We start from the raw sequence: 14,291 nt of genomic DNA, 5'->3' as shown, positions 1-14,291 counted from the left end.
ACCTTAATCTCAAGTGATCTTGAATAATTTTTCATATATGAACCCTTGTAAAAATATATTTGTTAACAAATTTAAATTATTTTATAGACTGTAAATCAGAGATTACAAAATAGGGGCCAGCACTGTAGTGCAGTGGGTTAAAGTCCCAGCCTGTGGCACCAGCATCCCATATGGGCGATGGTTCAAGTCCCAGCTGCCCCACTTCTGATCTAGCTCTCTGTTATGGCCTGGGAAAGCAGTAGAAGATGGCCCATGTCCTTGGGTCCCTGCACCCATGGAGACCTGTAAAAAGCTCCTGGTTCCTGGCTTTGGATCAGATCAGATCAGCTCTGGCCATTGTGGTCATTTGGGGAGTAAACCAATGGAATGGGCAACCTCTCTCTCTGGCTGTACCTCTCTCTCTGTAACTCTTTCAAATAAATAAAATATTTCTTTAAATAATCTTCCTAGATTCAAGACAGAAATTCCTTCAAACCCAATATCCAGTTGAATTTTACAGCTGAACCAAAATTTCATGCACGAGATCGTTATTTACCAAAGACATCTTTTTAGATTTTAAACTGAATTTGAGCCTAGTTTTTTATCCAGAAAACACCTTGGGCTAATAATGTCTGGTCAACCATCAGCTACTAAGAACTGTCTGAAACAACTACATCTTCAGGCAGCTCCATGACCCCAAGGTTGACTGTGCCCAGTGGCCAGGGTGCCACAGACAAGTTACTCACTAGTGATTGTTCAACATCACATTAGATTTAATGAAGGAGGACATTTATCAGAGCAGATGGGCACCTTCTTGTTGAAGAGATTCCCAATGAGGACAATGTAATAGGTGACAGAATGAAGTGCTAGTGTGGAGAGAGAGCTATGCCTGGAAATAGTAATGAACCCAGAGAGCCAGTTGGTTCAAGCATTATTCCACATAGGTTAGGAGAGCTCTCCCAGGGTAACATTTCCATGGGAGGGGCCCTTTATTTCCTTTCCACTCCTTGTGTGGAATATTGCTGGATAGAGGGCTTCATGGGTGTGGAATTCCTGAAATCCTACCAGGACTTTACAAAGCACTTGGTGACCCTCTTGGTGGAGGTCATGAGAAATTCCAAGGTGGCCAGGTTAAAATAACAGGCAAGACTTTGTCTCCATGAAATATTAGCGAAGAGATTTTGGCTGCTGCTAGACAAGGCAGGGGAAAAGATAGAAGAAGGCTAGGCATGGGACATTCTTTCAAGTGAAGTTGCTCAGGACTTGCCACAGTTCTTGAGATTTCTTTGCTAGCACTGCCAAATATATTACTGGAGACGGCTGGAACAGAGATTTTTGTCTTCATGTGAGAGAGAATCTAGATGTGATATAGAGTAGCAGTGCGAGATGTGGCTGCATTATGTTAGGTTTTAGGATTTTAGGACTCATAGAAGGATAGGAAGTAGCTAGTTAAAGAAGTCCTTATGGGCCACTGCTGTGGCATAGGGAATAAAGCCTCCACTTGCAGTGCCAGCATCCCATGTGGGTGCTGGTTCGTGTCCTGGCTGCTCCACTTCCAATCCAGCTCTCTGCTATGGCCTGGGAAAGGAGCAGAAGATGGCCCAAGTCCTTGGGTCCCTGAATCCATGTGGGAGACCAGGAAGAGGTTCCTGGCTTCTGGCTTCTGATCAGCAGAGCTCCGGCCATTGCGGCCATTTGGGGAGTGAACCAATGGAAGGAAGACCTTTTTCTGTCTCTCCCTCTCTCTGTCTGTAATTATAACTCTCATGTTGGGTCTCAAGCCCGATGCTAGCCCCTGACCAGCAGGGGCAGCACAAGCACCCCCCAAAAAGGTGAATGGGAAGGGTAAGGTCAACAGGTGAACACACCACAAGCACCCATGAGTTCTGTCAAAGTAGGAACCACTTTATTGAGGAAGTGTGCAGACTTATAAAGCTTACGAAAGACATGCACAATAGGGGAGCCAATCAGTGAAAGGGTCATGCAGCCATGGGCAGACCACGCACAGGGGCACCTTAAGCAAAGTATAGAGATCATGCACTGTCCACGTGTCTGGAACTAAAGCAGACCTATCCCTGCCAGTGGTCTGATGATCATACGTAGCTTAATGGCAGCAGCCACAGACACACCCCTCAAACACCCACCAGGCACCATATTGTGATGGAGATTTTAGGCAATGCCCAACACTCTCAAATAAAATAAATAAAATCTTTTTTTTTCTTTTTTGAGAGGCAGAGTTAGACAGTGAGAGAGACAGAGAGAAAGGTCTTCCTTCCATTGGTTCACCCCCCCCAAATGGCTGCTACAGCTGGCACTATGCTGATCTGAAGCCAGGAGCCAGGTGCTTCTCCTGGACTCCCATGCAGTTGCAGGGCCCAAGCACTTGGGCCATCTTCCACTGCCTTCCTGGGCCACAGCAGAGAGCTGGCCTGGAAGAGGAGCAACTGGGACAGAATGGATGCCCCATCAGGGACTAGAACCTGGGGTACCAGCGCTGTAGGCAGAGGATTAGCCAAGTGAGCCATGGTGCTGGCCAATAAATAAAATCTTGGAAAAAAAAAAAAAACAGGCTAGAGGGGAATTGAGATTTAGAACCCATGAATTAAGCAAAATACAGCCTGAGGGAAGAAGGTCCTTTCACAGGGTGTCCCTCAGGAAAGAGTCACCCCAACTGAGAACCTAAGTTCTGAGTTCTCTAAGAGGAGACCACGAGAATCCCCAAGCTCGGACCGGTGTCCCAGTTTTAAGCTGTTACAGATAAGCATTTCCCCCAAGAGCAGGAAACTGACTAAACATGCCAGGCCCTAAGAGGGGCATGAACTGGCCCAACCAAATACCCCAGGCCCTAAAGGGAGGAAGAAGCCTCATGAGCATCACCCCAATATGCTTGAGGTGGCAGAGACCTCTCTTACCAAGCCAGGGGGGTGAGAATTAGGTTTGCTGTGGCCTGCAGTGATGAGATCTGGCAAAAGCTCTGTGAATGCATTGAGAAATGAAAAAGTGCAAGCAGATGAGAAAGTGATCTGGAGAGCATCTCTCAGTGCCATCTGAGTCAGAAGGGAAAAGGACATGGTGGGAAAGAGAAGGTAGGCGGGGCAGAGGCAGTAAAAAGGGAAAAGAGTTCAGAAAGGAGAAGAAAGTCTGGAGAAAGGTTGATATGCACAGCTCTTACCAAAAGGATACAGGAGTGGCTGATTGGGGCCAGTTGCCACAACACTGGCCCTGATATTGACATATCATATCATTCTCTCACTCCCCCCTCACATGGCACACCACATGTAAGGAGATGATATGAACTCACAGTCAGACTAAATTTATTCAAAGAAAATGAACTTGCAGAAGTTGACCAGCTGTCAGTATGCACAAAGACCAAACATGTGGCTCAAGTCCCAGACACCAGCAACCTGGGCCTTATTATATCTTAGGTGGGTTAGGGTAAAGGTGGGGAATAGTAGGTAGAGATGAGCATCTCCATATAGGTTTTCCAAGTTTTTCAAGGGCTTCCAAACCTGGAGAAGAATGTATGGGGTGAGGTGGGAACAATATAGGATGTGAGACTGAACTGGTCTCTTGAAAGAAGGCAGGGGTAACAAGAACCTAAAATGACTGAAGCTTATGTCCTTGTCCCATCATAAGCCAAAGCCAAGAGCCTGGAACTCCATCTGAGTTCCCACACGGATGGCAGGGACACAAGCACTTGGGCTGCTTTCCCAGGTGCATTAGTGTTCTGGGCTAGCTTAGGCTCAAACTTCAATTTCTTGCTCTTGCCTTTTACTTAAAGAAGAATTCTTTTTTTTTTTTTTTTTTTGACAGGCAGAGTGGACAGTGAGAGAGAGAGACAGAGAGAGAAAGGTCTTCCTTTGCCGTTGGTTCACCCTCCAATGGCCGCCGCTGCAGCCGGCGCACCGCGCTGATCCTGGCAGGAGCCAGGAGCCAGGTGCTTTTCCTGGTCTCCCATGGGGTGCAGGGCCCAAGCACCTGGGCCATCCTCCACTGCACTCCCTGGCCATAGCAGAGAGCTGGCCTGGAAGAGGGGCAACCGGGACAGAATCCGGCGCCCCAACCGGGACTAGAACCCGGTGTGCCGGCGCCGCAAGGTGGAGGATTAGCCTATTGAGCCACGGCGCCGGCCTTAAAGAAGAATTCTAAGTTCAGGCACAAATACAACATGCAGCATGATGAGGCTTATTTATAGTGAGAATACATAGGAACAAATAGTCTTTATTAAAGCAGAGTGTGGCAGGAAGGGGAAAGACAGACTCCCATACCAGCCTCTTCTGTGTCCACGAGGGGAGAGAGAGCAAGCTTGCATTCCCCTTCACCAAGCTTCTTATGAGCTTCCAAAAGGGCAGTGTTTACATAGTCTGCTTGACATGTGGGTGATAGGACTACCTGGGGTGGAGGAGGTGTAGCTTTCAGCTCATGAACTATCTATCTACCTTGAGTTTTTCCACATCATGAGCAGGGAGCTGGATTGGAAGTGGAGCAGCTGAAACTGCAACCAACATGCAGGTGGGATTGCTTGCATGCAGAGGTGGCTTAACCCATAGTGCCACAACACTGGCCCTGATATTGACATATCATTAACTAAAGTCTTTATTTCATTTTCAATTTCTCAGTTATTGCACAATATACTTTTTCTTAGTAACCACAAATTATCATTTTAAAATCAAAATCTAGATATTTTAATGATAAAAATAATACATGGGGTGGCATTGTGATTCTGCAGGTTGAGCTGTTGCTTAGAATACCAGTATCCCATAACAGAAAGCCTGATATGAGTCCTGCCTGCTCTTCTGTTCCAGCTCCCAGTTTCCTGGTAATGCACCTGGAAGGACAGACAGTGACCCAAGTGCCTAGATCCCTGTTGTTGTGGATTCGTTTCTGAGAGGAAGAGCGTGGTGGGGGAAAGAGGTGCAGAGTCACCACACAGACCCCGCGAGTCAGGTGAAAGCAGGCCTGAGGCAAGCAGTTGCTACAGCTGCTTATATAGTAAGGCAGCCAATCCAGCCAAGGGGCGGTCTATGCCCTAACCAATCACAGCCTGTTGCCAGGCAGTTTCCAAAGCCATCCAATCACAGCCTGTTGCCAGCCAGGCTCTGTTGCCAGGCAGTTTCTGAAACCATCCAATCACAGCCTGTTGTCAGTTAGGCTCTGTTGTCATGTGGTTTCTGAAGCCATCCAATCATGGCCTGTTGCCAGGCAGTTTCTGTTGCCAGTGGCCATCTTGGCATGACCTTCTCACCTTCTCGTTCCACCACATTGACCCCTATCACCTATGTGGGAGATCCAGATGGGGTTCCTGGTCTCTGGCTTTATCCTAGCCCACCCTAGATATTGAAGCCATTTCTGGAAGAAAACAGTAGATGGAAGTTCTCTCTCTCCCTCACTTCCTCAACTTCTCCCTCTTTCTCTCTCTACCTTTAAAAGTACATCTTTAGTAACAACACACATATTAGCTATTAAAGACTGCAGAAGAGTATAAAATGAAAGCATGACTCCCTTCATTCTATACTAGTCACATTTCCCAGAACAAACTACTCTTAACTATTTCTTACATTATCTTCTGAGATTTCTATATGCATATATACAAGAGTACTTTAAAGTATCATGAAAATGTAATCAAATGATTGAGTTTAATTTGCTGTAATTAATTTCTTTTTAAATTTTTATTTTTATTTATTTGAAAAGCAGAGTTACAGAGAGGCAGAGACAGAGAGAGTGAGAGTGAAAGCGAGGTCTTCTATCTGTTGGTTCACTCCCCAGATGGCCACAATGGCTGGAGCTGAGCAGATCCAAAGCCAGGAGCTTCTTCAGGTCTCCCATATGGGCACAGGGGTCTAAGGACGTGGGTCATCTTCCACTGCTTTCCCAGGCCATAGCAGAGAGCTGGATCAGAAGTGGAGCAGCTGGGACGCAAACAAGTGCCCAATGGGCACAGCAGGTGACAGCTTTACCTGCTGTACCACAATGTCGGCCCTTGTAACTAATTCCAAAGTCCATGCATACAAGAAAGTTTCAAAACCATTTGTGTAGTGTGTATTATGAAAAGAGGTGAATGAATTACAAGTTTTGCACCAAAATAATGTCATCTTTAATTCCATTTCTCATGAACTTTTTGAAGTGCCTTCATAAAGATAGTTGTGCAGAGTGCTGGCATTGTGGCATAAATGGGTTAAACCACCACCTTAATGCTGACATCACTTATTGGCACTAGTTTGTGTCCCAGCTGCTCCACTTCTGATCCAAATCCCTCTTTATGTGCCTGGGAAAGCAGTGAAAGATGACCTGGTGGAAACTCTTGGCTCCTGGCCTCTGGCCCCTGGCCCCTGGCTCCTGGCTCTTGGATTTGGCCTGGCTCAGCCCCAGCCATTGCAGTCACTTGGGGAGCAAATCAGCAGATTCACAGGGAGAGATGGAAGAGCTCTCCTTGCCTGTCTCTCTGCCTTCTGAATGAAATGACAATGAGTAAATAGTACTTTATAAAGAGATACATATGCATGTGTCCTTTTTTTTTACAAAGAAGAATTTTTTCTGTACCTTGTTTTACATAAGTACTCTGTCCCTACATCATTTTTCAGACCTATTACATATTTAGTATTTGACTGTACAGATATACCATAATGCATTTTCCCACTTCTCTGTCAATATACATTTAGGTTGCTTCTATTTTATTCCCATCTTCAACAATACTACAAAGACCTGACTTGGTCTTTATGTATTTGACCAAATATATGTTAGATAAATTTGCAGTTGAATCCTAGCAAGGGACATTTACATTTAAAGAACTTTGATCTGCCAAATTATCCTCCAAAGAGAGTGCTGTGTTATTCTCCTGCCAATATGAGTTCAAGGGCCTGTTTCCCCACACCTTCCAAAAGTGTGTGTGATCAGAGTCAAAATTCCTTCCGATGCTTCCAATTTCCCATTTCTTCTGCTCTCTGTCTTCAACTTTTCTTTCCCTCTTTTTAGGTCTCTGATCACACTTGGCTTTTGCCAAACTAATCTGTGAATATGTTCTGCAATTATTTCCTCTCTACTTACCTTCTACACTGCCTTCTCTCACCCTCCAACCTCACTTTTCCTGCTCACAAACTTCCCTGATAGTTTCCCTGCAGCTCAGCACAACTGAACAGAAAATGGGTGCTCACTCTTTCCCTGGTCTCCCAACCTGCCATCCTCTTCAACCAACAGAGAATGTTAATCAGGAAACATGGGAATAATTTCATAGGAAATAACACTGCCTGTGGTGCTGGCTTCTAATACAAATTTCTTATACAGGAGTATGGTTTTGCATTTAATTACACCCATTCTCTACTGCTTATAAACATTATCATATGAAAAAACAGAAATGAGAGTTAACTATATCAGAAATTATGTCAGAAATTAACTCTGAATTTCAAAAAGCTATAATATACATGGTTAATTTTGGCAATCTGCACAAATGACCCGTGTCCTATTACTTTTTGCTTCTGAGTACTTCCCAACCTCTCTACTGACCTCCACCTCCTCCCTCCTCCTTTACTCCTACTCCCTTTCTCCATCACTGCCCCCTTTGCCCCTGGAGCTCTCTCCCTTAGGAAGCAGTCTTGTAGACTGACGTTCAATCATGTGAGAAATGTTACTTATTTCAAAATGGTTCTGTAGGACAGGCCTGAATGGCATTTGATGGCAATCAACTGACCTTCTAATAACCCTTAAATATGTTTCCAGCATACATGGGGCCAATATTGAGGCATAATATGCAAAGCCACTGCCTGTGACACTGACATCCCACATGGGCTGTGGTTCATGTCCCAGCTACCCTACTTCTAATCCAGCTCCCTGGTAATGCACCTGAGAAATTATCAGAGGATAGCCCAAGTGCTTGTGTCCCTGTTTCTTCATGGGAGACTTGGATGAATTTCCTGGCTCCCACTTTGATCCAGTCCAGCGCTGGCTGTTGTAGCCACTGAGGATGTGAACCAGTGGATGGAAGATTATCTGTGTGTGTGTGTGTGTGTGTGTTTATATTTTCCTCTAACTCTGCCTATCAAATAAATAAATTTCTTTTTTTTTTTTTTTTGGACAGGCAGAGTGGACAGTGAGAGAGAGAGAGACAGGGAAAAAGGTCTTCCTTTACTGTTGGTTCACCCTCCAATGGCTGCTGTGGCCAGTGTGCTGCGGTCAGTGCACCGCACTGATCCAAAAGCAGGAGCCAGGTGCTTCTCCTGGTCTCCCACAGGGTGCAGGGCCCAAGCACTTGGGCCATTCTCCACTGCACCCCCTGGCCACAGCAGAGAGCTGGCCTGGAAGAGGGGCAACCGGGACAGAATCCGGCACCCTGACCGGGACTAGAACCTGGTGTGCCGGCACCGCTAGGTGGAGGATTAGCCTGTTGAGCCACGGCACCAGCCACAAATAAATAAATTCTTTTAAAAAGTTTTAGAAAGGGGTCCACACTATGGTGCAGCTAGTTGAAAACATCCCTTGTAACACTGGCATCCCATATAGGTACCAGTCCTAGTGGCTTCATTTCACCTCCAGCTCCCTGCCAATGGTCTGGGATCAAGTACTTGGGCCCCTACACCCAAGTAGGAGATCTGGCTCCTGGCTCCTGGCTTCAGTCTAGCACAGCAGAGGCTGTTGTGGTTATTTGGGGAGTGAACCAGAAGATGAAGATCTTTCTCTTAGAATAGAAAAAAGAGGGGTTGTCACTTTGGCGCAGTAGGTTAATCCTCCACCTTCTGTGCTGGCATCACATATGGGCGCCAGTTCTAGTCCCGGTTGCTCCTCTTCCAATCCAGCGCTCTGCTGTGGCCTGGGAAAGGAGAAGATAGCCCAAGTCCTTGGGCCTGTGCACCCATGTGGGAGACCCAGAAGAAGCTCCTGTCTCCTGCCTTTGGATCAGCAAAGCTCCGGCCATTTCAGCCAACTGGGGAGTGAACCAGCAGATGGAAGACCTTTCTCTCTATCTCTCTCTCTGCTGATAACTCTACCTCTCAAATAAATAAAAAAATGTTTTAAAAAAGAATAGAAAAAAGATTAAAATTAAGGAGAACAAATAAAAAAGCCCCTCTCTCATTCTGCCTTTCTGTTTAAAGAAAACTGACCACAAATATTCTGACTCAATTTGACATACGATGGAGCCAAGAAAGCTACTACTGACTTTGTCTAGTGCCTCCTCAATCCCTTTCTGCAGGAAAAACAATTTCTCTTGCTTTCCAAGCACCCAAAGCCAAAATGACCAGTGCTACCCAGTTTAACTCTGTTAAGGCTGCTCCAGCATTGAAGGAAAGAAGGAGGAAGGGACACAAATGCATGGTGCTTTAGATCATAGTTTCAGACCAGAGTCTCATGGTTGTGGGTGGGTGCTTTCTCAAGATGGAGTCTCAGGTGCTCCAAAATGGAGTCCCTACTGTTACTTCATTACCAGCTTATGTATCTCATACAAAATATTTCTCTCTTACACATTTTATAAAACTTGCCAGAAACCTATAGCCATGAGGGGAATGATGTGCCAAGGACAGCCAGTTAACCTGACGAGTCTAAGCATCCTGTTCTCAGCTTTTTCCAAGTCATATTAACAGGCAAACAACATGGTTGCTCAGAAAGTGGTCTTACAGTTGTTTCATGGGTGTGAAGCAGCTCTTCCCACCAGAAACACAAAAATGCTGGTCCATTCACAAGCTCTGTGATAGGGAGGGCACTGGGGAAAAGGTCTAAAACAACACACTGGGGCTGAGAGGAGAAATGCTGTCACCCTAACACCCTCTATCCAGAAATCACTTTCTGTGTTTACTTCCTAGATGGCCTCATTATGCTAAATGAGTTTCATAAACTGGTAATCTGGTGACAATGACATTCTATCAGGACACTGGAATCACTCAGCTATTCATGTGAAAACTGCATTACACTGAAACTCACTCAGCAGTAGTTTGCAAGGTCACTTCTTCTACTCTACATCTCTGTGGGGGGAGAGGTGAACTTTTTTCTTTCCCCTCTTCTTTTTGACTCCTCCTCCCATTAACAACTTGTACAGATGCTTCCACAGACCATGGTCTTTATGAAAATGTAGAACTAATATCATCCTATATAAAAAAATGTCATGGGTTAAACACAGAACCCAAAATAAGACAAGTATCTGGACTTCTTAGTTAACTCAGTGTGGGGTTCAGCACTGTGTCAGAGTGAGTAAAGCTGCCCCCTTCAGTGCCCGCATCCCATATGGGCCATGCCAGGTGGATTGTTTCAAAAGGGAGGGGGGAATTTTTTCTAGGTCCCAGTTACCCCACTTCAATCTAGCTCTCTGCTATGGCCTGGGAAAGCAGTAGACAATGGCCTAGGTGCTTGGGCCCTGCACCCAATGGGAGACCCAGAAGAAGCTCCTGGCTCCTGGCTTCAGGTCAGCCCAGCTCTGGCCATTGCAGGCATTTGGGGAATGAACCAGCAGATGGAAGACCTCTCCCTCTCTCTCTGCCTCTGCCCCTCTATATCTCTGACTTTCAGATAAATAAATAAATCTTTTTTTAAAAAAGTATGGACTGTAAGATAATCAGCCTGGTGGAGCACTGGGTGACTGAAGAACTCGGCAGAGAAAGTGTTACTTTTCTGTATTTGTGTTTATCGTTCTCCACTTCATGCAAATCCAGACTAAAATAGCTCCAGTTGTTGACCGCACAGTTCACTCTCACTTTGTAAAGGGATCCTTGACAGGCAATAGCAGTTGACATCCTTCCTAACAGGAGAAGGAAGAAGGGCTGACGACAGAAATTGAAAAGCAGACAATTAAATCATCAGCTAAGATTCTGTGGCCTCAAACTCCAGGTTGAAAAGTCTGTTAACTAAACACGGAAGAAGGATTAACCCCCAAAGTTACTGCTCACCCTTCACGCTGCTCCCTCTGGTGAAAAGCTCAGCACACAGGGCCACCACTGCCAGGTGTGTCCATGGGGAATCCAACACCCGATGAGGTGCAGAATGGAGGCCATGGAGCAGCTCCTATTCTGCCCTCCTTCCCACCCCTGCTGCCTCCTGCACCCCTCTGAAGGCCACTGAGCCCCACCCCGCAGAAGCAGCAGCCAGAAGGCATTCCATGACTCACCCGAAGTGGGAGCCGGGCTTATTTAAATAGAGCAAACTGGGAGCCTCACAGCCTTCCTTCCCCACCCTCTCACCTGCCCTGCTTGTGCAGTTGCCCTGACCGGTGCTCTCTGTTTTGTAACCACCACATAAAGCACATTGAGGAAAATTTGAGCAAGGTAACACGCGGACTAGTCGGGCACTGGGAGGCTGGGCACTGGCGGTGGGAGAAATGAGAGCCAAGGTCCCAGGCCTGACCATGCCCTGGGAAGCCACCAGGATCACTGAGAAGCGAGTGAGCCACATGGCGGAGCCGCCAGCCGCCCTCTCATCACCCCTCCCCCACACACACATCTGTGCCCCTTCTGTTCTCCATACTTGCCATGGAAAGTCCCGGGAGCCCATCCCCCTGCTTCAGGACACTCAGGGAGCAAAGCAGAGAGTGTGGGGCAGAAAAAGTCCCCGGCATGTGGGACCCACAGGCGGCAGATGAAGAGGCACAGAAGCAGCGGGTGGCGGCTCAGGGTGTCTCCGCAGACTTCCTGGGATTGTGTGCAGAGCAAGAAATGTAGTGAATGCGGGAGAAGGAGCAGCGTGGCCTCTCAGGCTGACTCCGATCCATGAATGAACTTCCTCTGTTCTCAACTCCGCACCAGAGGGCAGGCACCGACGTGCACATACACATACGCAGGCACAGGTACTCCCACGTCAACACGCACAGGTATTCGGAACCCAGAATACGTCAGGGCACCTGGCGACTCTGGGAAATGGAGTCCAGGCTGTGCAAATCTAGAGACCGGCAGGCGATCCCCTAGGGCTTCAGTGTGGAGTGGATGGAGAAATACTGGCCAGCAGAGGGCATTCGCTCTGTTCACATCCCTCCTTTTCCTTCCCACCCCAAAATCTTAAGGATCAGTTGGTGTTCTTTCCTGAATCAAATCTTAAAGCGTGGCACTCTCTTCTGTAACTGATCCCAAATCCTGGCTCCTTCATAACCTCTGTCTTCTTCCAGAAACATCTTACAGGTTGCATTGTTCCTGGAAACTTCTCTCACATAGTAAATGATTATGAAAGCAATATACCTTTTAGCAGAGGTGTAGAGGGTAGAGTTTAACATGCAGATTTGATAATACAATTTTATTTGTGTTTTATTGATATTTATAGTTCTTCTCAAATCAGTTTACACCATCTTTTAATTCCTCAAGCATAGAAACAAAGAAGGGAACTGGATACTGAACTAACATTGCTAAGTATCTTCTAGGAGCAAGATTAAGGGACTAAATACCTTACCTCATAGCATGTATACCTTGGATTAATTCTGGAGACAGTATAATCAGGAGTTCACTAAGGGGAAACTGAGGTGCAAAGAGTTTAGAACTTGCCCATGGCAATATCATTAAAACGTCTACGTTAAAGGCTAACTAAAATATAATACTGGTCTAAGAAATTCTTTTGTCTTGGGGCTCAGTTTCTAAAACCCCAGATTTGTCATCTGGGGGAAAAAATGAGAGACAGGGAGGCTGGTGCCATGGTGAAGCAAGTAAAGCTACCTCCTGCAGTGCTCGCATCCCATGTGGGTGCTGGTTTGAGTCCCAGCTGCTCCACTTCAGACCCAGCTTTCTGCTATGATCTAAGAAAGCAGAAGAAGATGGCACAGTCCTTGCTTCCCTGCACCCATGTGGGAGACCTGGAAGAAACTCCTGGCTCCTGACTTCAGATGGGCACAACTTCAGCCATTACAGCCAGTTGGGGAGTGAACCAGCAGATGAAAGACCTCTCTCTCTCTCTGCCTCTCCTTCTCTCTGTAACCTTTCCTTTCTTTTCCTAGTGTTTCCTTTCCTTTCCTGTCCTTTCGTTTCCTTTCCTATCCTGTCCTGTCCTTTCCTTTCCTTTCCTGTCCTTTCCTATACTTTCCTTTCCTTTCCTTTCCTGTCATTTCCTGTCCTGTCCTGTCCTGTCCTGTCCTTTCCTATACTTTCCTTTCCTTTCCTGTCATTTCCTGTCCTGTCCTGTCCTTTCCTGTCCTGTCCTGTCCTTTCCTTTGTTTTCCTTTTCTTTTTCTTTTTCCTTTTTTTTTTTTTGACAGGTAGAGTTAGACAGTGAGAGAGAGACACTTTCAAAACCATGTGAGGAGAAAAAGCCCCACCCCACCAGAACCCATTCATCCAAGGATACAGCAGAAGCCTCAGAGGCTGGCCTCACTGCATATTTGCCAACAGGGTAGGCAGGGCACAGAAGGCATGAAGATATTTGTGGTCTCATGGTGCTGGCTCCAGCTGTTGACACACAAAGAATGGGTGATAGGCAGGAGTTTGAGCTAGCTCTGCCTCTGACTGGCCAGCACTTTAGCACGCATGGACCAAGTCTGCATCTGGAGTGCCTGCTGAGGTCAGGGGATACACAGGGGCCTACAGTCAGAGGAAGTCTGAAGCACTAGCTTCAAGGTTGGAGAGCTGCCATAGCAACAACACTTTTAGGGGTTGATGTGACAGGGACAGCCCTGGTAAGGTGAGCTGGTCTCCTGACCCCATGTCTTTCCCTTTATGCTCCTCTGACCTACAACATGAATGAGGCTCTGACAGAGGGAGAATGGGGCATGGGATTTGCAAGGCAGACTGGTGAGCAAGTGAAGCAATCTCACTTCTTACCTGGGACTACTAGAGAAGAGGAGAGAGTTGCAGGCTAGAAACAGAGCAGAGAGACAGCAAAAATAATACATCCTGTTGCCCCTTCCCCAAGACGCACAATTGACCTCTTCTTAAATCAGAATTGTTAGTAGTAGTGATGTTGGAAGTTGTGAGTAAAGAGCCCAATGTGGCTAATTTTCTGTTTGTCTTTCCTGCAAAAGGTATAGCAAATGATATTTACTTAAAACATGCACATAGCTTGAGGCTTGACTGAGAGTTCTTGCAAAATATAAGTACACCTTGTGAACTTGAAAGATGCTAACTGTGTGGCCCCTCCCTGGGGATTTGGAGTTCTGTAATTAGAGCTGGACTTTGTCACTGGTGGTGCACACTGTTGTCTCTACTATTGTCCACGGCCACTCTTATGGCATTTACCCTGGTTGGACATTTCCTCTGATTCCCAGCTGGAAGGCACCAAACATGAATGCCTTTAGCTAAAGAGTGAAATCTAACTGAAATGCCGCAGATTGTGACTGGATAGATTTTTATTGTAGAATTTCTACCAGAAATCACCTTCATCAAAGCATGCTTTGTTCTGACTTTATCATACACAGTGATGGAGCA

This window comes from Oryctolagus cuniculus, chromosome 8 (genome assembly GCF_964237555.1).
Source record: "Oryctolagus cuniculus chromosome 8, mOryCun1.1, whole genome shotgun sequence".
NCBI lineage: Eukaryota > Metazoa > Chordata > Mammalia > Lagomorpha > Leporidae > Oryctolagus > Oryctolagus cuniculus.
The sequence above is the reverse complement of the archived record's forward strand: the minus strand, read 5'-3'. Positions refer to the sequence as shown.